The sequence below is a fragment of the Solenopsis invicta genome, chromosome 6 (genome assembly GCF_016802725.1).
Source record: "Solenopsis invicta isolate M01_SB chromosome 6, UNIL_Sinv_3.0, whole genome shotgun sequence".
Lineage (NCBI taxonomy): Eukaryota > Metazoa > Arthropoda > Insecta > Hymenoptera > Formicidae > Solenopsis > Solenopsis invicta.
In genome coordinates this window covers 23,314,349-23,338,911 of record NC_052669.1, presented here as the reverse complement: position 1 = coordinate 23,338,911, position 24,563 = coordinate 23,314,349, and the positions used below count along the sequence as shown (strand labels likewise).

At 38.9% G+C, this 24,563-nt stretch overlaps 2 protein-coding genes across 3 annotated transcripts in view; one reads left to right on the top strand and one right to left on the bottom strand.

Annotated features, from left to right (window-relative positions):
• LOC105193733 overlaps window positions 1–20,617 on the bottom strand; it is a 181,435-nt gene extending 160,818 nt beyond the window's left edge. The window contains exon 1 of the mRNA XM_026137806.2: window positions 19,968–20,617. The gene's annotated coding sequence lies outside the window, so the exon portion shown is untranslated. The remainder of the gene's footprint in view (window positions 1–19,967) is intronic.
• LOC105193738 overlaps window positions 1–24,563 on the top strand; it is a 60,643-nt gene that overhangs the window by 22,541 nt on the left and 13,539 nt on the right. Inside the window, exon 1 of one of the 2 annotated variants that reach the window (XM_039450768.1) lies at window positions 20,665–20,794. The exons of the other annotated variant lie outside the window; for it this stretch is intronic. The gene's annotated coding sequence lies outside the window, so the exon portion shown is untranslated. Of the gene's footprint in view, window positions 1–20,664; window positions 20,795–24,563 lie in introns of those variants that run through there. 2 annotated transcript variants of the gene reach the window in all.

The following is a 24,563-nucleotide window of genomic DNA, read 5'->3' as shown; positions in this document are numbered from 1 at the left end:
TCGACTTCTTTGAGGCGGAGATGGCTGCAGAATGATGGATGCAGTCTCAATTTCCCACTCCCCCGTTCGATCGCCCACCTTAGGAGAGAAAACGTCCGATGTGTGCCGTACCGATCGCGAATCCTCTCTCGGCCCAAGGATTTCGATTAACGACCAGCAAAAGACGTGAATCAAACGAAACAAACACGCAGTCGGACTCGGTCGCTCGGATTTTCCGCACTTTCCCGACTGGTGGAATTGTGCCGGCGGCGACGGCGGTCGATCGAGAGACATCGAACGAGACGCGCGGATGGAGGCGATATGTCACAAACTCTCGAGATCCCGGCACGAGTCCCGTATTTCTCGCACTGCGAAAGTACTAAAGATCAATCTCGAAAGTTATAAAATGGGAAGAGACGATAAATCATTCTTTATTTTTTTATTTTTTACTGCTTATCAAACATCAATTTTATATTTGACATTCAAATTGCAACGCACGATTGGATAATGTCGCGAATCTCGTAACAAATTGGTCGATGATAAAGATGAAAGGAATATAACAGCAGACGATTTAATTTAACTTATCACTCGTAATACGAGAAGAATTCCCTCTGTCTTTCTCCCAAACAGAAAACCTGTTTTTCTCGTTATGTAAAAAAAATGGGCAAATATGGTTTCACGAGAGATCCCTGCGCTCTGCACACTTTCGCTGTACAGTAGCTACGCTTCTGCCTGAAGCTAATTAATTAACTGCGAAAGCTGCGGGCTCTGCATGCCCTTTAGCAAAAACCTGCACTTCCTGCGCGTGAAGAGGACAAAGGCCGCGGCGGTTTGACCGAGAAACCGCCGGCCGCAGAATTTATTCCCGGCCGGCAAAGTGCACGAAAAGCGCATTCCCGGCGAGTTGGGCGAAGGTGTGCGTAACGTAACGGTGCACAATTAGCATTAGAGACTCTCCGGTCTCTCTGACGCGGGTTCGCGTTTTCGATCGGTAACGAGACGAAAGTTGCGGCCCTCTTCAAAGGACCGTCTTTGCCGCGCGAAAACATTTTAATGGCGAAATTAGCATACGCATAGAGATCGCACGAGGGAAAAAACGCATTCGAGTGTCGTCTCCCCACGATGGTTAAAGCGCCGGTAATTGAAATCGCTCAACGCGGCGAGGAGACGATCGTGTTCTGCAATGTGACCACAGTATAGGAACATCGTCGCCATCGAGAGGGATAGAGAGAGAGAGAGAGAGAGAGAGAGAAAGACTTGTTTTTTTTCTATAGAAAGTCGCATCAATCTTTCCTTAATAAAATTTCTATTTTTTTTTTTTTTTAATAACTTGAATAAAAGAACTTTGATTTAACTTTTAAAGCTCTTGACGAGAGAAATAATAATTAACGCAAAACACTTTCCATCTTAATGAAGATTTAATGTACATTTTAGTCGAAGCAATCGCGCGAAAAGTTAACGCGGAATATTTCCCAAATGTTCATTACGCGAATTTTTTTAATTGAATTTCTCACCGTCCCGCGACCCAACTGCCTCGTTCAAGATTGCAGCGAGATATTTAATTGGACAGTCGCACGACGGCGTGTATTTTGGCACAAAAGGGCGCCGCGGATTTCGGCGCGCGTATATACGTAACGTTAACGCTTGAGACGGAGTCGACATGCGAATTTAAAATACGTTGCACGGTCGTCGCCGGTGTCTGACACGTGTACAGTGCATTTCACGTCTTCACGTAGGCAAACGATGGCAGGTGAATTCCGCGGGCACCCTTCGCACGTCAGAAAAATTCCAAAGCGCGCGCGAGTACACCGTGGAAGATAAATCGTGCCGACGGGAGCAACATAATGAAAGTGCAAGCGCGCGTCGAATTTCAATGCTCGGTCGCGAAATGAGTCTATCATCGACAGCGGCGTTGCTGACTCCTCGTAAAATCCACCGTGCGGGCGTACATAGAAAGAAAGGAGTTTTGAAATGACATCCGGTTTTTCCCTCGTGACTGACTAATTCGAATTCATGCGATCGTAATTCTAAAGCCTAATTTACAAATACGCGAACTGACGAAGAAGGAAAGATCTTTTCAATTTGAAAGCCATCGTATTAAAAAATTATACTTTGATAATGGATAGAGGGGCATCTAGCTGTGTAATAAACTATTTTTTTTTGTTGCTCAAATTCACCCTGAAGGGGTAAGTAAAACTCTTGAAGATTGTTTATATATTTTTCTCGTTTTTATTTTATTACCCATCAAGAAAAGCAGATGGAACAAACTTTCAGAAAGAAAATTGTTTTCTTTTGATCTGAAATTTATTAAACGGATAATTATTAACAATTTTAGAAAAACTAAAAAAATGTTTTAAACATTATTTTTGAATATTCATTGTCATTCATCTTTAATGCATGTGAGGTATGTTTACATGTTTATTTATGTGTATTTATATATTTATGCCACTTTATATATGATTTTATACAACTATATTAAATGTAAAAAACACGTGTTAATGTATTATACAGTATTATAAAGAATTTATGTAAAAAATATCAGAATATTGTGTATATATTCCTCTTATAATTCTTCAAACAATTGATAAGTTTTCTAAATGTTTTTAACTTCACTATAAGAAACAAATTTTCTCTGTGAAATTTTGATTTATCTCCTTTTTTTGATAAAAATAAAAATGAAAAATAAACCAAACTTTAAGGATTAATTTTACTTCTTCAAAATAATTTCGGACAGCAAAAAAAATAGTTTATTATATATCAGACTGTCTTATGTATTATCAAAGTTTCATAATCTTTTGAATTTTTAAGCCAGGAACGTGTCTTTGTAAGATAAAGATTCTTCGCATATTTATTTATCATAATGTATCTATAAGTAATAAAGTTGCGTTTACGTCATCGAATGTGTTAAAATCCAACAAGTGTTTGCAGGGCGATCGTTTAAAATTCCCGTTGCCGCCGCGTCTCCAGAGCGAGAGCCGCGGAACAGCAATTTTTCGTTTTAACGTCGAGAGCGGCTAGAAGAGAGTTACATCCTTCCCTTGATACCGCGGCGGGATTAAAATCGCGTCAAAAATTCATGAAGTTCGATCACGGGGAGCGTTTCAGCGAAACCCCGGAGCTCCGGCAACCCCTCGCCAACGTTACGGCTTTCTCCGGGCGGAAGAACACGCCAGACGACTGACTTTTCATGCTTCGGTTTCTTGCTCGTCGAAGCTTCGATTTGATCTTGGCACGAGATCGACGAGGCAGACGAGGGAAAAGAGGGGGAGGGAGGGGATAGGGAAGGAAAGGCAGAAGAAGAAAGCGAAGAAAGAAGCTCCTCGCGGATGTTCGCGAAAATCGCGGTGGAGGAGAGACGAGGGTATAGGTGGAAAGACATCCTTATACATTAAAGCGTGCTCGATCCAGCCTCCTCGCGCCTTTTCTCCTTCTCCTTTATATGCAACTCACGTAGCGAGCGCATTGTGAGCTTCGGCTCGGTTATTCCTCCCCAGGGTGCAATATACCCACACCTCGAAGGAAAATATACTTAGACACTTTGTAATATTTCTTTCATCCCTCATCCTCTGCTCGCGGTGATGCAGAAATCGGCGTGTCTTTCGAGACGCGAAGTGGCTTTTTGATTCGCGGAACATTACGCGCGACACGAGATCGAAGGCAACGGCGTAGTGGCGAGAAAAGCGGGCGATGAAGCGGGAAGAAGCGAAAGTTTGCGGAATTTCAACTTTGCAGTTTTTCTCGTGCACGACGTGCCCTCTCGAGGACCAAACACGAGACGCGTGCAAAACAAAAATGAATCTTAAATTCCACACAAATCTCGTAAACGTGCATCTCCTCAATTTCAACGGGCACGATTTTATCGAGGACTTGGTTGTTAATCAAATTCCCGTGGGGAATTGGTTATAAACTTCTTCGGTGTAACGCTTAGTCAAACGTGCCTCTTTTCGTTTATATATGACGCGTAAAAGCGAAGCGGACGGGGAAAAAAGGAATATTTATAACTACAGGTAAAGTCGCTTATTATAAGAAACGAAGTTCCGGACCCATCGTCGTAAACCTCGCATCGTTTCACCCGCCACTCCGTCCTTCCTTACGAGGCTATGGAATCCTGAATCGTCTCTTCTTATTCTATCGAAGACGCCGTTCCGACATCAACGAGAAATACCTTACTTTTCTCCCCTTCTCTTTATGAATTTTTTTTTCCTTCAACGCGTGATCCAATATGGAGGGAGTTTATTCGTTGTCGGGCATTTTAGTGAGCATTTTAGTCGCTCGGCGTGAATCACCTTGTTCGACTTCATAGTATTAGTGTTTATCTTCGTCGTCCTCGGCAAATTACAACGAAACGATGATGTTAAAGCGTCTCTCCCTCTTTTCTCTCTTTTGCGCCACACTTTTCCTTTAATTTACCTCCAGCTCTGAATTATTAACAGCGAATTATTTTTGCTCAGCTGTTTATTCATTCGCGTAACAATTAGTAATAACCGTTTGAAAAACATTCGTCGGAGTATATTTAATTACATTGCAACTCTTTCGTATTTTATTTATTACCCTAGTTATACATGTATAATATTTCACGCTGCGGTGTCTCTTACTGACAAAGAAATTTTATTATCCGATTGCTGAGTTGATAATAATTAATCGTATTAATAAACTGCGTGGAGACCGTGGGAAATTATTATCAGCGAATTAACTCCGTTAAACCGCTCGTCCGTTTATGCAATGGTGGGTATTTACTTTATATAATGTACAACAAATTTGCTCGGCGAGCACGATGTAAAAATACAGATTAATGTTTTACGCGTTTCTACAAATAAAAAAAAAACTGTCAAGTTGTATAAAATATAAAACAAATTTATTGATTCAGAAAATGCATAAATTGCAGCGTTTATTGTAAACGTTCTCGGCTATAATAAGCCATCGATATTATGAGCGACACTCTCTCTCTCAACGTTTTAACATCATTCTCGTGACGAGAATTAGGTACCGAAGTTTGATAAAATTCGATGATAGGGATCGACGCGGCGAAAGAAACGCGGTAGCGATTTGCTAGGAAATTCCAATTTAAAGTAACTTTGCTCCTTACGCGAAATCGATGTTTATCCCTTATCGACACTTTGAAAGGTCCCGGATAGACTGCAAACACCCTAAGTCAGCAGAGTACGCGGAGACGAGCGGGGGATGGATAGCGGTGGTATGAACAAAAGCTTGAGGCGAGGACGAGGATGAGGCGGAGGACTCCGCGGAGGAGCAAGGATAATGGACGAACTAGCGAACTGCAACAAAATTCCAATTTGAAGAAAGTTTACTCTTCGCGCACGTGGGGAGGGAAGGGGGGAGGAGGCGTCGCTCGGTCGTTGCACCATTGTAAAGTGACGCGGGGGTATAATGCTCGAGTCCGTGCTGTAGAAGAACCGGTTACGGCCGGATACTAGAGAGACCAACGTCGCAATTTGGAAACAACAATGAGAAACGAGCGGCAACGAAAAAAGGAGACGCCGAGAGGGCAAAAAAAAACGGGGGCGAAGAAGGGAGGAAGAAGATATATCGTCGCGATGTGATAAAAGCCGGGACATGACATTTTCTGCTCCTCGAGACAAATCGCATAGAACTCGCGGGACTTTTATTCGGCGGAGGGATTTACTTGGGAAGTGTCCCCGAAAGTACGCGACGCGAGTTTTCCGCGAGTTTTCGCGCGGAAATAATCAACTTGGACGTTAAATGATTTCCTTTCTGGTATAAATTAATACTCATCTTTTTTTTTATTACAAAGGAAATACTTCGCATTTGACTCATTAGGCAAATTGGTTTTCATGTTCAGGATTTTGAGATTTTTTTTGACGATTTAACATATTAATGGCCAACGTTGCAGAATGCTACGGTAACTGTCCTCAATTACTGTCGCTTTTGTCGATTGTATTAAAATTAATAAGTATGAGACCGTTATATATTAAAAACGTTTTAATATTGAGAATTTTTTTGACTACACAATACAAACAAAAAGTTATCAAAATTTAAAAACTGAAGGTTTATTCTGTATTTTTCCTAATCAACAACAAAAAACGTTGGATGTGAATGCTCGAATTTTGGTCCTAACTACAAAGAAGAAAACAATGAAAAATTTGATTTATAACATAATGGTTTTTGCAGCGAAAATTACTATATTTTGCTACAGTTTTAAATAAAGAACTTTTAAACGAGTAAGTGAATCTAAATGAATTTTTGCAGGAACATTTATTAGAGTTTTATTAGAATATGTAAAAATTTTGATTCAATCGATAATCCGACTTTCTCATCAAATTTGCAAATAAGTACTGCAAAACGTGATTTTACATCAGAATAAAAATAGAGAGATAATATTAGATTAGATACAGTATAGATACAGTGGAGGCAGTATATAGTATCTTGTACTTTTATTTCTTTCATTATATTTAGGACATTTAGGTAATCAATAAAAAGTTTTCTCAAGTTTATTGCTTTTATTTTATGTATTAAAGTTTTTACTATACGAAGAATAACGAAGAAAAAGAACGTTTGTTAAACCTGTAAAATAAGCATATCATATAACACATTAAAGCGCCAGTAATTGGGGCAGTTAATTCTTAACATCGCGATCACGGTCTTCGCATACTCGTCTACACGTATTCGACGTCGTCGGCGTCGTGACGCGAAAATGGGGCCCTCATAAACAACGCCATCGGGTGGACGACCGAAATTCCGATAGGGCGCAACTTGAGCAACTTCAACTTCAACTTCGGTGACGGCCGGATCGATGCCCGCTCGTTATCGACACTTTAAAACGCCCGGCGAGATACAGCCGGCTGCCGATCAATCTACGACGCCAGAAGGAGGAAAGGGGGTAAAACATGTACGCTGCGGGGGCTTTGAAGGGTAGAGATGGAAAGGGGGGAGAGGAATGGGATGATGTCGGGAGAATGGACTTCGCTAGAGAACGAGGATAATGGACGAAGCGACGAACTGCGACGAAATTCCCAGGCAGTTTGGTGAAGTGCGGAGGGAGACGATGGGAAACGTTCAAAAGCCCGGGATGATACCTGGGGGGTCGATCGGGTGTCCGGAGTACGATTGATTCGTCGACGCCGATTGGCCGTCTCGAGGTTATCGTTACCGAAGGCTACCGTAATTGAGCCGCCTGCAAAGAGGGTGAAACGGGCGGAGGAACGACAGGTGAGAGACTGTGCCGCCGGTAATCGGCAACCCCGGGGCCCGTGCACCTTCCCCCTCCCCCCTACCCTTTTCCCACGGAAACCCAGATAATTCTTGCACGTCGTTCCGACACGACGCTCGAAAGCCGCCGGCACGAAGTTACGAGCTTGCGGCTTCTACTCGTCCCCCCCCCTCTCTCTCTCTTTCTTCATGTTTTCCTCTGACGAGACTTGTCGAACTGAGAAAACTCCCCCTTGGAGTTGCAGTTACCTCTCCAGCCCTTTAACCATCGATATGGAAGTAGGTTTCGCGGGAAGTTGATCTATATAACCGCCTTGTCGCTAATTTGGTTCCGACAGCAGCGATCGGCTGTCGTCAGACGTGTTATACATCAAGATCCGCGTCAGCGCAAGAAACGCTATAAAGACTATATTTCTCGTGGTATTCATCCTTATCTCCGTGAACATGTTGTAAAATGAAAATAAAGATGAAGAGAATGTTTACATTTTTAGCGTAAATTGAAGGTATTTATCACTAAAAAAATATTTAACTTTGAGATGTTTAAATTTTTTATTTCATTTTCTGTTTTTCGAACACTTAAAAAATATTTTAGTTCTAAATGATGTTTAAATTTGAAACACCAAAACGTGTAAGACTATTAAAGAGCCACAAACGTTTTAGTGTTTTAAATCTAACAATAAGCACCCAAACGTTTTTAAGTATTTCAAAACTGAGACAGAAAAATAAAATATTTTAATATCTTAAAATTAAACAATTCTTTTTTTTTAAGTGATTACACTTTAAAAATATTTAATACGTACAAACGTATTGAAACGTGTAACTCGCGTAATTCATTAACGTTGGTAAATCAAACTGTTTTATAAAAATTTTTTTCGGCAGTAATAAAGTTTTTATAATAGAACGACGTTTATTGTGATAATAAATATTAGAAATAATTAGTATTAAAAACAATTGGAAATTGGCTTAATGAGAGTCAGCGCGGATAAAAGTGCGCAATCGTATTAATATTATACAAATTATTTAATCATTTTTAAATTACAAACGAACGTTTCGACTCACCTTGGAATCATCTTCAGCGTATCAAAAAATAAAAAATTCCGGCTAGAATTTTTATTTCTTATTGATACGCTAAAGATAATGACTCCAAAGCGAGTCGAAACGTTCGTTTGTAATTTAAAAATAAATAAATAATTTGTAGAATGTTAATGCGATTGCGCACTTTTATCCGCGCTGACTCTCCATCAGCCCAATTTCCAATTACTGTTTTAAATTTCGAGAGTCCCGAACTAATTAATCGTTTTTTTAAATAAATATTAGTAGTATAAATCAATATTAAAAATTGGGGATGTAATGTAAAAAATTGCTTTTATGATAAAAGTTATTTTTCACATTACATCCCCAATAAAATATCAATACATATAGCAACGTCGCGATTTGATTATCGTTCAATCAGTCAATTGCACGTCCCCTGCATGTCCTGCAGGAATTAAATGGAATCTTGGTTGCCGAGGAGATATCCTCGGTAGCGCGGTTGATGCGCGCTGCGCGCGGATTGTCCCGGGGGATAAGTGAATGGGAAAAGAGCGAGTCACCATTCCGGCAGCGAAGTTTCTTGCCGAAGGAGTTTAGCAAGAAATCAAGCCGCCAGACAGTGACAAGGGAAAGGGTTGCTGGTTCTCCTGAAGAAGGAGGTAGGCGAGGGCAGGGAACGTGGATTGGAAACGAGAAGTGGAAGGGGCGAACGTGAGCGCAAGAAACACGAGGGTACGACGCTGCAGCGTCGCTTCCGGCGGATTGTAACGCGAAAGAGAAATCGTCCGCACTCGAGGAACCGACGTGCGGAACTTTATCGCCGGAAATGTACCACCGGAAACGATCTCCGAAACTACGATCGATAGATGCAAACTGCGAGCGAATTGAACGGAGAACTTACGTAGTCGACAAATAATTGATCGACAATGGAGACAGATAGGATTCCGAGGATTCTACTTACTTTAATGACAATTATATCAATTGCTCGATTTTATTGTCGACTCGAATCATTTGCGGTCAACAGATTTAACTGGATTAAAGTTGTAATTTTATTTTCATTTAATTAACTCAATCTGACTGTGTTATTATCGATTAACAATTACGATTACCTTTGCTCGCAACAACGCATGTTACCTTAATTAATTAATTAAAGGGTAATAGGATCCTACTGAATCGAAAAATAAATTATTTTTTAATATTATGTCCATGAAGCTTTTGTTCAAAAAGATTGATATGTAATGTATTTTTGAAATATGTATATTTGTTAGAAAAATAATATGCAAAATTGAAAAAGTATGTTGAACTTTAAACGCATTTTTCTCAAATGGTATTTTTCAAAGCTACAATAACTCAAACATGATTTATTTGATCGATTAAAAAATTTACAATATTTTTAATAACATCGAATCGCAGAAACATTTTTCGATTTTTAATTTTTTTCTTAAGTTGTAATAAAAAGAAGAAACTTTTTTGGAAAAATTGCAATTTTTAAATTCAAATGTGTACAGTTTCGCGAAAAATAAAATTTTAAAAGATTTCCTCTGTGATTCAAAAATAACAAGTATTTAAAAAAATGTTTATTTTTTAATTTCAGATAATTTATCATAGTTTATGATTATTATGCAGGTACGCATTTATATTTATTTGGAACGTTATTATTATTAATTTATTTTTACATTTATTCTAATTTTGCATCTCTCTCTCTCTCTTTTTTCTCTCTCTCTCTCTCTCTCTCTCTCTCTCTTTTATATATATATATAAAAAAGTACATATATATATATATATATATAAAAGTACAGAGTTTCACAGCAGAAAGGTATTATTTATCAGTTCAAATAAAAGTCTTGTGCTGTTGAAAAATACTATTTTTTGATTAGCTACAGTCGCATAACCCCTTAGCTTATCAATCATTACTTAAATTTGCATATATATATAAGGAAAACACAAGGATTTTTTTTATATTTGTTTAGGAGCTATTGTAAACGACAGAAACTTAAAAAGATTTCTTATTATAACACAATTACGTATGATTCGATTTGACGATGCAGGAATATTGAAAATTAAGATTTGGATGCTCTCACAAATGGAGAACACACATCCTTTCGCGATCGATTAAGCACATCCTCCGATAACCGATTGATTTATTACTTAAATAGTAGCACGTGCGAGCGTATTGACAGTTCAGCGTGCTGTCAATAGCGACTGCTTTCACAATTAATTGAGCAATGCCAATGTTAATCGAGTGAAATATGTGCGGCTCAGTGATTGAGCTAGTCCGCAAATTGAGTGTCCGTGACTATAAGCATCGTAATTGCGCGCTGATTTGACATTATTATAAATTACCTTGGCCATAAAATATTGGAGCGCCACTTCGATCTACGCGACTACTACGATCGTAAAACTTCATATCTTGCGTAAATGAAAGAAAAAAAAAAAAATGCAGAGAGAATCGCGGAGGACGAAAATGAGAAGATGGATTTCCTCTCAAAGTTCTCCCATTAGTTAGCATTTAACAAGCCATATAATTCGTTTTAGGCATGTTTACCTCATTTACGCCGGGGCGAAAGGGTGCGCGAAGATGGGTGGGAGGAAAGGAAGACGGAGTAAAAGAGAGCAAAAAGTCGCTGCCAATATCCTAAGTACCTTATCGGCGAATGGAAAATGAATCCACCGACGTTCCACGGGGGCGACAACGTATGGGCACCGCCGTCATAAATCCAGCACTTCCGGCCCGCGGCGGAAAGTAATATCGAAGTTTGCGTCGAGCGACCAGCAGCGCGAGCTGCTACGTCTTTCCCTTTTCCCGCGGCTTGGATCCGGCGCGGCGCTCGTAACCCGCCACCATCAGTTCCATCGCCGTCACCCTTTTCCCGTATGATGCGCGATATATTGGCGCGAAAATGGCACCCAGAGCGACGCGAATTTATTTATGCGGACGATCCGACGCAACGCGAATGCAAGAGCCGTCGCATTCCACATCGCGAATTCAGAAAGAAGATCTGCTGAATGCAATTAAGTAAACAACAAGTGTAAAGCGGATTCTAATCGCAAATGAAAAGTTATATATTGGTAAAAAATAAAAGGTAGCTTATATCAAGTGAGTGCAAAAGTCCTTTTCGAAGAGATAATGTTACTCTTATTACAATATGTCAACAGCGGCGGACGCTACAGCGATGATCATATGATGTTGGGGAGGTGACGTTGAGAATTGTTTATAAAAAAAAGTTAAATTATTTACAGTGCTATTTCGTGTAAGTTAAAATAAATCTAAAAAGAAAATATACAATCATAAAATACAAATTTCGATAAAGAACAAAAATAATAGATGCTCATAAAAAAATCATCGAAAATTTTCCAAATTTTTATCACAAATGTTTTTTGCAGCATCTACCACTTTTGTTACTTTTCGAAACTCGTACATTATAATCATACGATTTTTTGAAAACTCATTTTCGCTGACACAACTAACTCAAAAAAATGAAACCAATTTTTTGCAGACAACCAACGTCACCTTCAATATATAATTGCCAGTATCCTATGGCATATCTAAACTTCGCGATTTTTTCTATTTTATTTTTTTGCTAGGTTCAAAATTAAAAATTGAAGACCAGGTTTGAAATAAAAAATATTAATTTAGAATATGGGACAATTTCAAATATTTACTTTGATACTGTAAAAATTTTTAGAAAAAGTATCGATTTAGATATTGAATACAATATGGCTTAATTATATTTTCTTTTTTTTATTTATAGTGTTAGAAAAATGGATAATAAAGTAATCCAATGTACATTTATGAGTTTAATTAATATATTGACATTCTATTCACGTATTAATTTATAAAAGTACACAAAAAACTATTTTTGTCAACAATCCATTAATTAACTTGACATATCTTAACTTTTTCCTTTTAAAACCATGACTTATAAATTGCAGTTCAGTAGATGGATTAAAAGTTATGATCTGAAACAATAGAAGTAATGAAAAAACATTATAATCGATGTGTTTGTACATCGTTGATCATTATTGATCTAGACTATATTGGTTTTACCTTACAAAAAGTTCTCTTTCTTTGATTACAAGCAAGACGTTATGATAAAAATATAAATTAAATGCGACGTTGTAAAGAATAAAGTACAGAGCTACAATAACGTGAATTGCTGAGATTAATAACCATTACTCGATACTTATAGAAAGCAGTAACTTTCCTACGAAACAATAGATCATGAGAAACACAAGTGAGAAAATTCCACTTTTGACTTCACTGTCAACAACAAAATACACAAACTGAGCGGTCAACAGTTGCAAACAGGTCACGTTGATACGCCCGTATGACATACCAGCGTTATTTGTTCAATCCACATAACTACTTAGAAACAGCAAGTTGGCCGCATTGAGTACTTGGTCATATTGGATACAGTCGCCTTAATTTGCCGTAATACCTGTTGACACACTGTAACAAGAGTAACGTCATAAAGGGCCGAAAACTTTTGCACTGACCCAACACATCGGGTTTACGGAGAATTCGAGATTGACCGTTTGATAATTAAACGGAGAGAAATTGCGTGACTCTCTTGACGCAGTGACGCCCGTCTGAACGTTCGTCAGCGCGAATCTGTATACAAAGGAATAAGGATCAACGCGTCAAAGTTCGTAACTTGTCACGGCTATTTATTCAAAACTTGACCTTAATAGCTTTATAGTCCGGCTTAAACATTCAAGGATAGCAGCCTTCTAATCGCGCTTCAATTTCCGGACTTAAGCTCCGAGTTTGACTGGAGAATACAAAATCAACGACGATCCCTTCCCTCCCCCCTTCTCTCTTCTAGCCCTAAGCTGCAGTAGGCGAGAAACGCGAAGGCAAATATCGCGCGTTAATTAAAGATGATGGGTATAACGTGTGAGTGTGCGTTTGTGCATATGTGTTGTGTATATCTGTATGTGCGCGATATCGTTTAAGATATAAAATTATCATCGCGCGGTAAACGCGACACTCGGTCCGCTCGAGGTAATAAATGTTCCTGCGCTAAGCTCAGCAAGTAATTACAGTGTACTTCCTGCTTCGCAGTGATATACCTATGCTAATACAGTGCGGTGGCAATTAAAGAGCCATTCCAGCAAGAGCGTCCATTAAAATTGTACGAGATACTCGGATCTCAGGTAAATTATATCGGGCGTCTCGAAGGAGGCTTATCGTTTGTAGCTTAATATTGTTAATCTGTTAATAATTAAATTCAAAGCCAAAGCGGCCTGTTAATTAGCGAAGAAACTTAGGTTACATATATATATATATACATACTGTAAATTATTTTTAGAAAAGCAACGAAGAGCGCATTCTTTCCCCCTAGAGAAAAATGGGATGTCTCTTATCGTAGAATCGAGACTTGCGTCTTTACGTGGCATATACCAGTTAGGAACAGCGTTTTATATCCGCGTTTGTCAAATTTTAAGCGACCATGTCTAGAATGTCGAATGACACGTCGACAGCGATCCGCCTAATTTTATCCAGCTCGCTAGATTTGTTTTCAAGCATGAGAAACACGACGGCAACGACGGTAAAAAGTCGTTGCACGTTCCTGCCACTCGAAAAGACACGGTTTCAGAGACAGATCGGAGGATGGATGCAAGGCACGGAGCAGCGGGCCCTTGAAAGCCTTGCAGCAAATATAGAGCAAGTGTACTTCGGTTCCAGAGAAAGACCGGGTACGCTCGAGTGTGCGATCCTATCTAACGGCGAAGATCTATATACATGAAGACAAAATCGATGTCGTGCGACAGGGACACACTAGGTCGAATTCCGCGACAACTAACTGGAACGAGAAGAAGTATACCCCAGAATTTTGTTAATACCGCCTGCGTTAGAGTACCGCTTATCGATCAAAAAATAAAACGCTCTCTCTCTCTCTCTCTCTTTCTCTTAACCCCGGGGTAAATTTAACTCTACTAGTCAACTGAATTTTTTGTGCTCCCATATCCGCTTTGGGTCAATCCAACAACTGTAAGAATAAAAAATACAAAATTTTCGCAGAAAAGAGATCTTAATAGATGAAATTATCAAATAGAAAAAAAGTTTCTGAACAAAATTTTAGTACAAAAATAAAATGTGTTTTTGGTGAAGTAAACACAAATAGAATAGCAGGGTTAAAGATTGAGATTCGATGTCATATAAAAAAAAAATTAAATATTGTTTATCTCACTTATTTGTTTAAAATCGCAGTCTCATTTTTATAAATAAACAGATGTTACATAATGCATGTATGTAGAAATGCTCGGATCGTGAAAATAACGAGAGAAGAAAAAAAAACACATTTCTCTGCTGCTTAAATATACCTCGTGTGTGAATAACAATTTAAAATAATTTTTAAAATACAATATGATCTAATAGATATGCGCGTAGTATTCTTGAATTATAATACGCGCAAAATATTTCGAAACATTGGAGGAAGAGCTATTCCCTTGGAACTGTCCATAATAAAAAATAAAATCGATACGGCAGCGGTGGCACGGATGGAAAATTTGCCTACGGAGGGCAACACAACGCATCGAAATATTGTTATATATATATTTCACAATATATTCCAGGAATATATGGATTTTTAGATGCGAGAGCAATATTTCCTGAAAAAAAATATCCGCGTACAAAGCGGGCTCGCAAATATGAAGTTTTGCATCTGCATCACATATTGTGTCAAACAACGAAACAGAATCACCATCATAAACGAAAATATCGTTAGTTGGTCCCGAAAATACGATCCGACGGTTCTCCACGCTTTATTAATTCGGTCTTGTGTCACGATGGGGGAATTGCGGCTTTCCATTTTCCGACGTTCGTTCTCATTCGTCGAGAAAAATTATTTTATATCAGTAAAAAAAAAAAAAAAAAAAGAGTGAGAGAGAAAGAGAGAAGAGAGAAAACCGGGCGCTTCATTTCTGTCGCGTCCATCCGGAAATTTCGTTCGCTGAAGCGTAGATGACTTTTATAAGCGACGCAATCAGGCGCTAATGATCGTCTGCGCGCACAGGATCATCCACGTCCGAGTTCACGGATCAATCGATCGATCAATCGATCACGGTATCCGCGGACCGCCCCGGAAACGCCGCACGCCGCCCGAGCTAATTCGTCTGTCGCGTAATTAGCTTCGTTTATCGGTCGGTGCCGCGTTCGTTCCCGACCCGTGTTACCAGGCGTGGGTGTAATCCCGGCCTGGCTGCTGCCATGCCGCCGCGCCGCGCCGCCGGTGCAAACAATTAACGTTGTTCCCGGTAACTCCGGCGTGATTACCGCAATTTTCGCTTGCCGATACTTCGTCAGGTCGGCCCGCGGCGGCGTTACGATAATTTCGTCGCGGAAACGCGCGCCGAAGCGTGAAACAAAAGTTTCGCTTAACGCTTACGCGCGCGAGCGCGGCGCGGCTTATTATCGCGTATTATAATTTCCGTCGAGGTCACGCCGAGTTTTCAATTTGTCGAAGCTTAAACGTGCATTAATGTCCGCCGTAAAGCGAAACGAGGCTCGAACGGAGAGATCCGGAGAAATTTAACGAAGGCAAAGAGTTACGAGGATGAAGAAAAAATCACGGAGAGATACGCGAGGCAGTAAAGGTGAGAAAAGCGCCGATATTTCGAAACGACCTGCGTCCCTGAAATGTCTAACGAGTAACGCCAGCGCGATAATGGAGAAAGAGAAAGAATGTTTTACTACGTTTTTTTATTACTTTGCCCACGAGCGGGCGAGGATGGTTATTTTCACCAAGGATTTCGCGTAACGGAAATACATTGTACGGACTGTGAAACGCGTAAGGTGAAGCGAAGGTGTATAGAGAAAGGAGGAGAAGTTTATTATGTCTCGGAAAGGGAGGAAAGAGAGACAAGTGTCCCTTGGGACGGGAAGCGAAAATTAACAAAAACTTCACCTTTCGCTGGGGAAAAATAGGAGGATAAGGGTCGACAAGAACATGCGAGGACCGATTGGACAATCCGGGAAAAACAGAGAGAAGTTACGTGAGGACATGCGCGCGTCTTTAATAAAATATGATGCTTATACCGTGGATCACGCGCACGGATACACTGATATATAGCTGAGAATTGCCATATGTCACTCAAGTTACTTTTTATTATATTTGCCATATTTGATATTGATTTGTACGCAAATGTACGAAAATTATTGCTTGATGTTCACAATCAGAGAAAAGTTTTTTTGATTTGATGAAATTTGGTCGTTCCTTTTATAAGAATTTAAAAAAATAATTTGGTTGCGCAGTTTTTTTTTTTTTTTTTTTTTTTTTTTTTTTAATGAGAGAAATGTGCATTTAGCAACTGATTATATGAATGACAATGGTTAAAAAATGTGAGGTCGTCACTTTCGAGATGTGTTCATAAATTTTGGAGGACTCAAACCGTCTGTCCTTTGAATTTCTCGTGCACTATGAAACATAAGTAAATTAGCGAAATGCTAATTTGACTTGCGCGTGACGAAACTTTGGAGCTTTACTTAATTTCCTAAACTTTGCCATAACGCAAAATTGTTCTTGAAAATCGCGACGTGCGTGATAAAATCTTCAGTACGCGCGAAATGAACGTGGACCATGGAGGAAAATGAAGATTGCCCACGTTCGCGTTCCTGGAAATTACAAATTTTCATTCGAAAATTTTTTTTTTTTTTTTTTAAGTGACTGGTATGGGCAAGTGAGGCTCGACAGCGGTTAACGGCAAAAACGGCAAACATTCATGCGCCGCGTTAATGAGCGTGTCTAACGGAGGTTAACGGCGTGCTGTTCTCTTTAACTGGATCTACGGGACGCCGAGCCTTTGCACTCACGAAGTTCGGATAACGAGGCAATTTCATCAAAAAGATAGGATTCTACGTGCGCCGTCGATTATACCGCTTCGATTAAAGTTGGGGTTAATTTAACTTTTTTCCTGGGACCTCCCGGAGATCGAGTATTCCTAAGTTTCTCATTCAGGCGTCGGTAGACGATAAACGCACGTTTAATCACTGTGTTTTATTTCCCGAGCACTTAATAGGCGAGATCTCCGATAAATATTTAAAAAGGAAGATGACGTAAGCTCCTCGCGAGTAAAACCAATTATTAATTATGAATTATCAAAAGAATCTTATATTCCATTACTACAAAGAATGTTGTAAGTTTTCTTTTCTTGTAAACGCAACGTGATTAATATAATGCAGACGCGACACGATGAAGCAGAGAGAAGTAATTTTTTTGTAAGAGAGAGATATGATTTTTTTTTGCTTCGTACAATTCATAAATACAAATTTCTCAAATATCATTTATGAAATTAGAGAAATATGAATCAAGATATTTTTATGATAAATCAAATCGGTCGAATTGTTGAAACCTAACTTTTAATTAATAATGTATTTGATATTACGTTGAATTTCAACATATAGTAATAAAGATTTTCTATGTAAGAAAAATAACGTTATATGATATAAAGTCACTTTAATAATTTATAAGATTGTTACGTATTCGAAACTATTAGGCCGATATTCATAGCCGTAAATGATTTTCAATCTTTGACTGAAAACGTAATTAATTACAGATTCATTCATTCATTCGTTTTCTTCAATCAAAGATCGACAATTATTTACGCCAATTTACGGCTATGAATTAAAATACACAATTTTCAGATTCAAATCATAAAGATTTAAATACAAATTGAATCGAATCTTATCTGATTCGATAAGTATTTGAATATAATTTGTACATCTCTAACCGGTACATATAATAAAATAAAAAAGGAGCAGTTCACGTTGCACATAGAAATAATGATTTACTCTTCAATTAGTAACCGAAAAATCATGTGTCTCATACACACACACACACGCACACGCACACGCACGCGCGCGCGCGCGTAATTTATTCTAATCTTTTCTCTTTGAATTGGAACAATCTCAGATTTAATTTTACGTTCAGAAGAGGACGTTCGATTTTTCAGTGTACTAATAAATTAATCAGTAGTATCTAACTAGTATCCGAAGCAATTACTTCTTCACCAGAAAGAGAGTTGCAGATGCAAACTGTCTCGGATTTCCTACACGTCGTTGCACTGACGTTTATATCAAGCAATGATTTCGATCGGGGGACGGGGTCGTCGACGGTCCGGTCGCGTTCATTCTTTTCCATCGAGCGCGCGTGAGTGAGGTGGCCAGCAGAGGGGAGGGAGTTACTACGCAACGTAGTAAACATACTACACGCGTACTACGCGCGTACTACCGTTCGGTCGTATTCTGAATGAAAGACGTCCGCTAAAAACTTGAAAGCCTCTCGACAACGGAAAAAATTGGAGGCTGTGAGAGGGTGGCACTTGCTCCTCCGAGCAGCGTGTTCCTTATCATGACACATGAAATTTACTTTTGTAAATCTCTATCAGAATTTCAAAATATATTATTTAAATGTAAAGTATAGAAATGTGTGCGTGTGTGTGTGTGTACAGAGGAGAGTAAAAATTGTATCAGATTTTTCACTCGTAAACACGTAAAAAAATATTCTTTGGAAAACTCTTTGAAGTAATCGATCTATCACTTCGATTAGTGCACGCCTATAATTTTGAAGTTTACCTTTGTAAATCTTTGTATTGAAATTTCAAAATATATATTATTTAAATATAAATTACAGAAGTACAGAGAAGGAGAATAAAAATTGTGTCATATCTTTTACTCGTAAACACGTCAAACGATATTTGAAAATTTGTTTAACTGATCAATCTATTATTTCGATTAGCGCATATAATTCTGAAATACTGAGTGATGTAAACACTCGGAAAAGAAGTGTCCAATTTCAAGATATTAAAATATTTTATTTATATCTATATTGAAATGGTTAAAGATTTCAGCTTCTAAACCTAAACACTAAATGAAAACATTAAAAAAACGAAGACAGAACGGAGAGCAAAACGTTTTAATATATTAAAATTAAATACTTTTTTTTGAAAGTGAATTTCAATTCAATGAAATTCAAATATTCTATTATTTGCACATATTACAATCTGCAAAAGTAAATTAAGTATTCACTCTGTAAATCTGAATCAGCGAAATCTTACTGATTCGCGACGTTATAACTGTGATCGTTAATTAATATTCACTGTCTCACTGATTCCAATTAGGAGAGGAATACTCTCACTGACAGTAATCAGTGTGTACTATTACTAAAAAAACAGTACGTATATCATTGATTGATTTACTAGTACAGAACCGAAATATCGGGATACTTGCTGTCTCTCGGTGTAATACACTGTAAATTCGATTTACAGAGCAGAACGCGCTTATAAAAATGTTGGCGCGCTTTTTCGTCATTCCATCTTTATCGTTCGTAGAACGTTCATTAGAACGTATAAACCAAGACCAGAGAATGGCACAAACGCTAACCTCTCGAACAGCGCGTTCCGTACACAGTCTCCGAGCATTTATCCAACATACTCCGCACAGATTTCTCGCATGCCGAAGTTCTAAAATATGCTAAACCATTTATAAATAGAGTACAAGCGCGAGCGCGCTTGAACGTCTCGGTGTACGGTGTCTGGCATGCGAGGAATCGATAAACTACCTAAGGTGCCTGAAATCTCGTCCGCACGTGACGCGGTCTCGACGCGTTTCGCGTCTCGAACCTCGGCGCGGCGCGGTGTCCGGACGACGCCGCGCGTCGCCACGTGACAGCCGCGCGCGGAATCGCGCCGATAAAACCGGGACGCCGCGCCACGGGCAAGGTGGGCAAAGCGAGGTACTCGACCCCTCTCGGTCACGGTCTACTCACATTTCTTGCTCTTCTCGCCGACGACGACGGTGGCCGCCGACAGCAGTCCGAGGAGGACGAGGGCGACGATCGACAAGGCGGCGGGCGTCCCCGGCGACCCGCGGCCGTGCCCCAGGACATCGCTGACATGTCCGGCGCGCGCGTCTCAGCGCGCCTCACCACCAGCCGCGAACATGAGTGCGACGAGCGGCCGTCGCTGCTGCTGCTGCTGCTGCTACTTCCGCGTACTCACCGCCGCACCCGCGCCGCCGCCGACGCGATGCATAACCCGGCGCGCGCGAATCGCCGGCGACGCGAGGGAGGACCTGACGCGCGCGTGTAACGCCTCGCTCGCGCGTGCCCGCGAGCACGCACGCACGCCGCGGGTCGCGAGGAGCCGACGCGCGGAGAAACGGTGAGAGAGGAAGAGAGGGAGAGAGAGAGAAAGAGAGAGCGAGCCGGTGAACCGCGGAGAACGCACACCGGAGAACGGGACACACAGCTACCGCCGACGACGCACGTTCCGCGACAACGCGGCGCACGTAATTAGCATTCGGCCGCGACGACGAGACGGGTACCGCGCGCGATTGCACTCGACTCGCGCGCAACTTCAACACTCGGGGACTACGACGTCGACGACGACGACGACGACGACAACGACGATGACAACGACGATGACGACGACGACGACGACGACGACGGCGGCGACGACCGCCGACCGCCGCTCACGCAGTGTTCGCGCACTATCGTCGCGCCGCTATCGATCCACCGCCACCGCCGCCGCCGCCACTACCACCGGCGAACGAACGGAGGAACGAACGGGCGAGCTGGGCCTAGCGAGCGAGCGAGTGAGTGAGCGAACCTAACCCTTCTCACCCCCGTCGCGCTAACCCCGTGCCGACACCAGCGTACAACTGCCCCCTCCCGCCACCTCGTCGACGTACGGCCATCTTGCCACGCGTGCGCCGCAACCTGTTCGAATTTCGGCATCTCGAGCGCGGGTATGTGCACGGCGTACGGCGCGGCGCCGACGCCAACGCGAGTTTCCGCGCGCGCGGTGCGTGTGGAAAGCGGAGACGCGACCCCGGGGGATGGGGCGCTCGATCTCGTGGCGTTTGTTCCTCCTGAATGTTTGCACGGGGAGGGACGGTAGCTCCCCTCCCGGGCGGGGGTTATGGCGAGGAGCCTCTGGGAGAATCCTAAAAATTTCACACGGCCGTGACGTTCGCGGGCTGTACGATGCATCCCGGCTATCGCATCCTTCGCTTCGTCGGAAACGTGACTTTCGCGGGAATGATTTACTTAAAAACAAGTCGCGACACGAGGTTCTGTATGTTTTTTCACATTTTCTTGCCGTTCGAGCCGCCAGCCGCCAGGCACTTCGACCCTCTTTGCCAATGAGAAATGACCTATCGAATCGATATCGAATCGATTCGAAACGATATCGATATCGATTCGACATCGATTCCATTATCATTTCTCACTGGGTTGATAGAAACGTGTATTTTTTATGTATAAATGATAGAAACCACTTTGTTTCTATGTTAAATCTGGTTCTTGTTAAAATTTTTATGTTGAATTTTTAACATAGTCGAGTGTTAATTTAATATAATGTATTTGTGTTACACTCAGAATGAAGTTATGTTTAAATTGAGGAAATCGTTTCTTTTAACTTGGTTTTTTCAAATTGAAGTAAAAATATCTTTAAAGAAAATAAAAATGTATTCGATTTCAAAAAATTAGTTATTAAATCTTTTTCTAAAGTAAATTAATAAGAAAAAGTTAAAAAGATTATTTGTTCAAAGTATTTGTTAAATTTAAACAAATGATTTTTTAATTTAAAAAGTACTGACAGAGATCTAAGAAATAATAATATGGTTGTTCTAGTTTTAAAAATATTGTGTTTTTTTTTTTCATTTAAAAAAGTATGTGCGTTGCAGTTTTTTTTTAATTCTAATTAAAAAAAAACAACTAAAAAATTTCTTTAAATTAGGAAAACTTTTCTTTAACCGTGTAGCAATGCACAAATTTCTTTGATTCAAACAAATTATTTTTTTACTTGAAGAAGCTTTTCTCTGAGCGTACTTGAATATTTTGTATTAAATTAACATACAATATTTCTTAGTGTTAGAACAACACAATTTATAAATGAATAAATAAATAAAAATTATGAATATTTGAAACGTAACTGTGATAAATGAATAAAATTTGTCAACTTAAATGTTAATTTTACTGAAGCAATACGTTTTCAAATTGTGTCGAAGTGCTACATTTTTTTGTGTTAAATTTTTACATTATATTTACGTTACTTTTATCACATTTTTCTTGAGTTAAATTAATCCTTAAATATCCTGATCAAATGTGGCTTTCACACACCTGCGACATAGTTTCATACCTTTTTATAAGAGCTTTAACTGAAAAGAAACTTAAAAAGTTTGTGTTTTTTTATTTGGTCTAATGATTAGACATTCTGAAGCTAAAAGATAATCATTAATTATAATTAACAAGAAGAAATGGAAAATATTACAGAAAATAAAGTTTGTAAAGTTCCAAATAACAAAAAAAATATTTTCTTTTATTTTTCGACATTAACTTTAGGATTTTTTTGTTTCTAAATAACAGTAACGTTGTGCCATGCGAGAAATATTTGCATAATTGTTTGCGGTAAGGTACGTTTGTATCCCTCCAGTGTAGTTAAGGATTAACATAAATTTGAGGTGACCGTTTGGGACATGCGATATATATTAAATTTTACCCTTTTCCAACTGTGTATATTATTTAAGGAAATGGAAGTACTCTTTTATTTAATAATAAAATACTTGCTCTTTTTCGCTCGTCTTGGATACATAAAAAGTACATCGTATACTGAGAAAAAAAATCGAAATATTAGCAAGCAAACGTAACGTAACGTTTTCTTTACTATAAAAAGTTTCATTGGATATAAAAAAAATTATGATAACGAATATACATTTCTGTGAAATGTATATCTCATTTTTCTTATTAATAAGTTTATTTGCAAGGAAAGCAATTTTTGTTTTACTATATTTAAATGTAGATTTATTTCAATGAAATAAATTTATATGTCGCAAATAAACTTTTAACTGTCTTTTTTTTTTTAGTGTACTTTTACAGAACGCATTTAACGTTTGATCTCTCGACGGATCTGCATGCGCAACTTGATCCGTCGAGCTTTCCACAAAAATTCTCATTTCCGTGATGGAAATTTACTTATCACAAGCAGAAATGCCGTGGGGAGTGCGAAACGTCGCAGTGTCGCAATGTTGGCACAATGGAAAAAAAGGGGAACCTTTTCGATAGAGAACGCACGAGGAATTTCTCGTTTCCCTTTACGCTGCGACTGCCATCGAGATCGAGGATTCGCACGTGCGCGACAGATAATCCTGCGGAGAATAAGATAATATATACAAGATCCAGTTTCAATCGAACAAGGAATTAGCTATTCTCTCGATGCAATATTCTCTGAATCGAATGCAGATACCATAGTTCCTGTATCTCTCCAACTTGATTACGCAAAAAGGAACTAGTGTTTATAATAGCACATTGATCATTAAAATTAAATATAATTTTTTATGACCGGCGTGCTATTATGAAAGAGTAAATAATAATAAATTTGTTATATAATTATTAATTTACAATTCGCTCTTTATTGTTTACATAATATTTTTCCTGATAAAAAACAGTTCAAAGATTGATAGTCTACATCTGTGCGTGACTTTATTTTCAAAGAGCGCTGTAATATAATTTATATAATATTTATGAGAGAGTTGCAGAATACGTATCGGTCGCCTCGTAAATCGTATCTTGTAAATATTTTATATTTTTGTTTAATATAAACTTTATTTAATAATAAAAGTTGAATTTAAATGAGAAATGAGTGATATAGACAAAAATTCAATAATTTTACATCTTGTTTTATGCTAACACTGAAAATTCAGATACAAATAATGTTAATGTGTCATCAATTTATGTAGCTGATAGTAATGTAATCATACATTTTATACTAAATTTTCATATTTTCATAAAAGGAGATTTATATTGTAGAATATTTATATTTATTTTATATACATATTTATAATTATTATTATAAAGATTATATCGATACTTTTATAAAATTTATCATGTTTCCTAAATTACATTACCATAAATTATATTACAATAAGCAATATTAACGTAGATTGATAAGTGATAACAGTAAAACTAACAATTGTTATGAGTAAAAATATGTCAATTACAAAATTCGATATCTTTACTCTATCATTATTAATTAATTATTAAATATTTGATTTTTTTTTTTTGACAAATTAACAAATTAAATATCAGATAATGATTCCTTATATTTTTAATTGATATAATTCATAAATTCGACACTTTCAAATGTAATTTGATTTAAAAAGCCCGCAGATACGATTTAGGCGACCGGTTGCCTACTTCGCATCGTTTGCAGCATTACGAAAAAAGACTTATTATAAATTAAATTTGTTTTCGATAAAAGAAATATAGGCACCTGAAATATCAGGCTATAATTTCCACCGTTCATTTTCGTACGAATCAATACCAAATAGGAATATAATACAAACTTAAGTAGCACGTATTCGG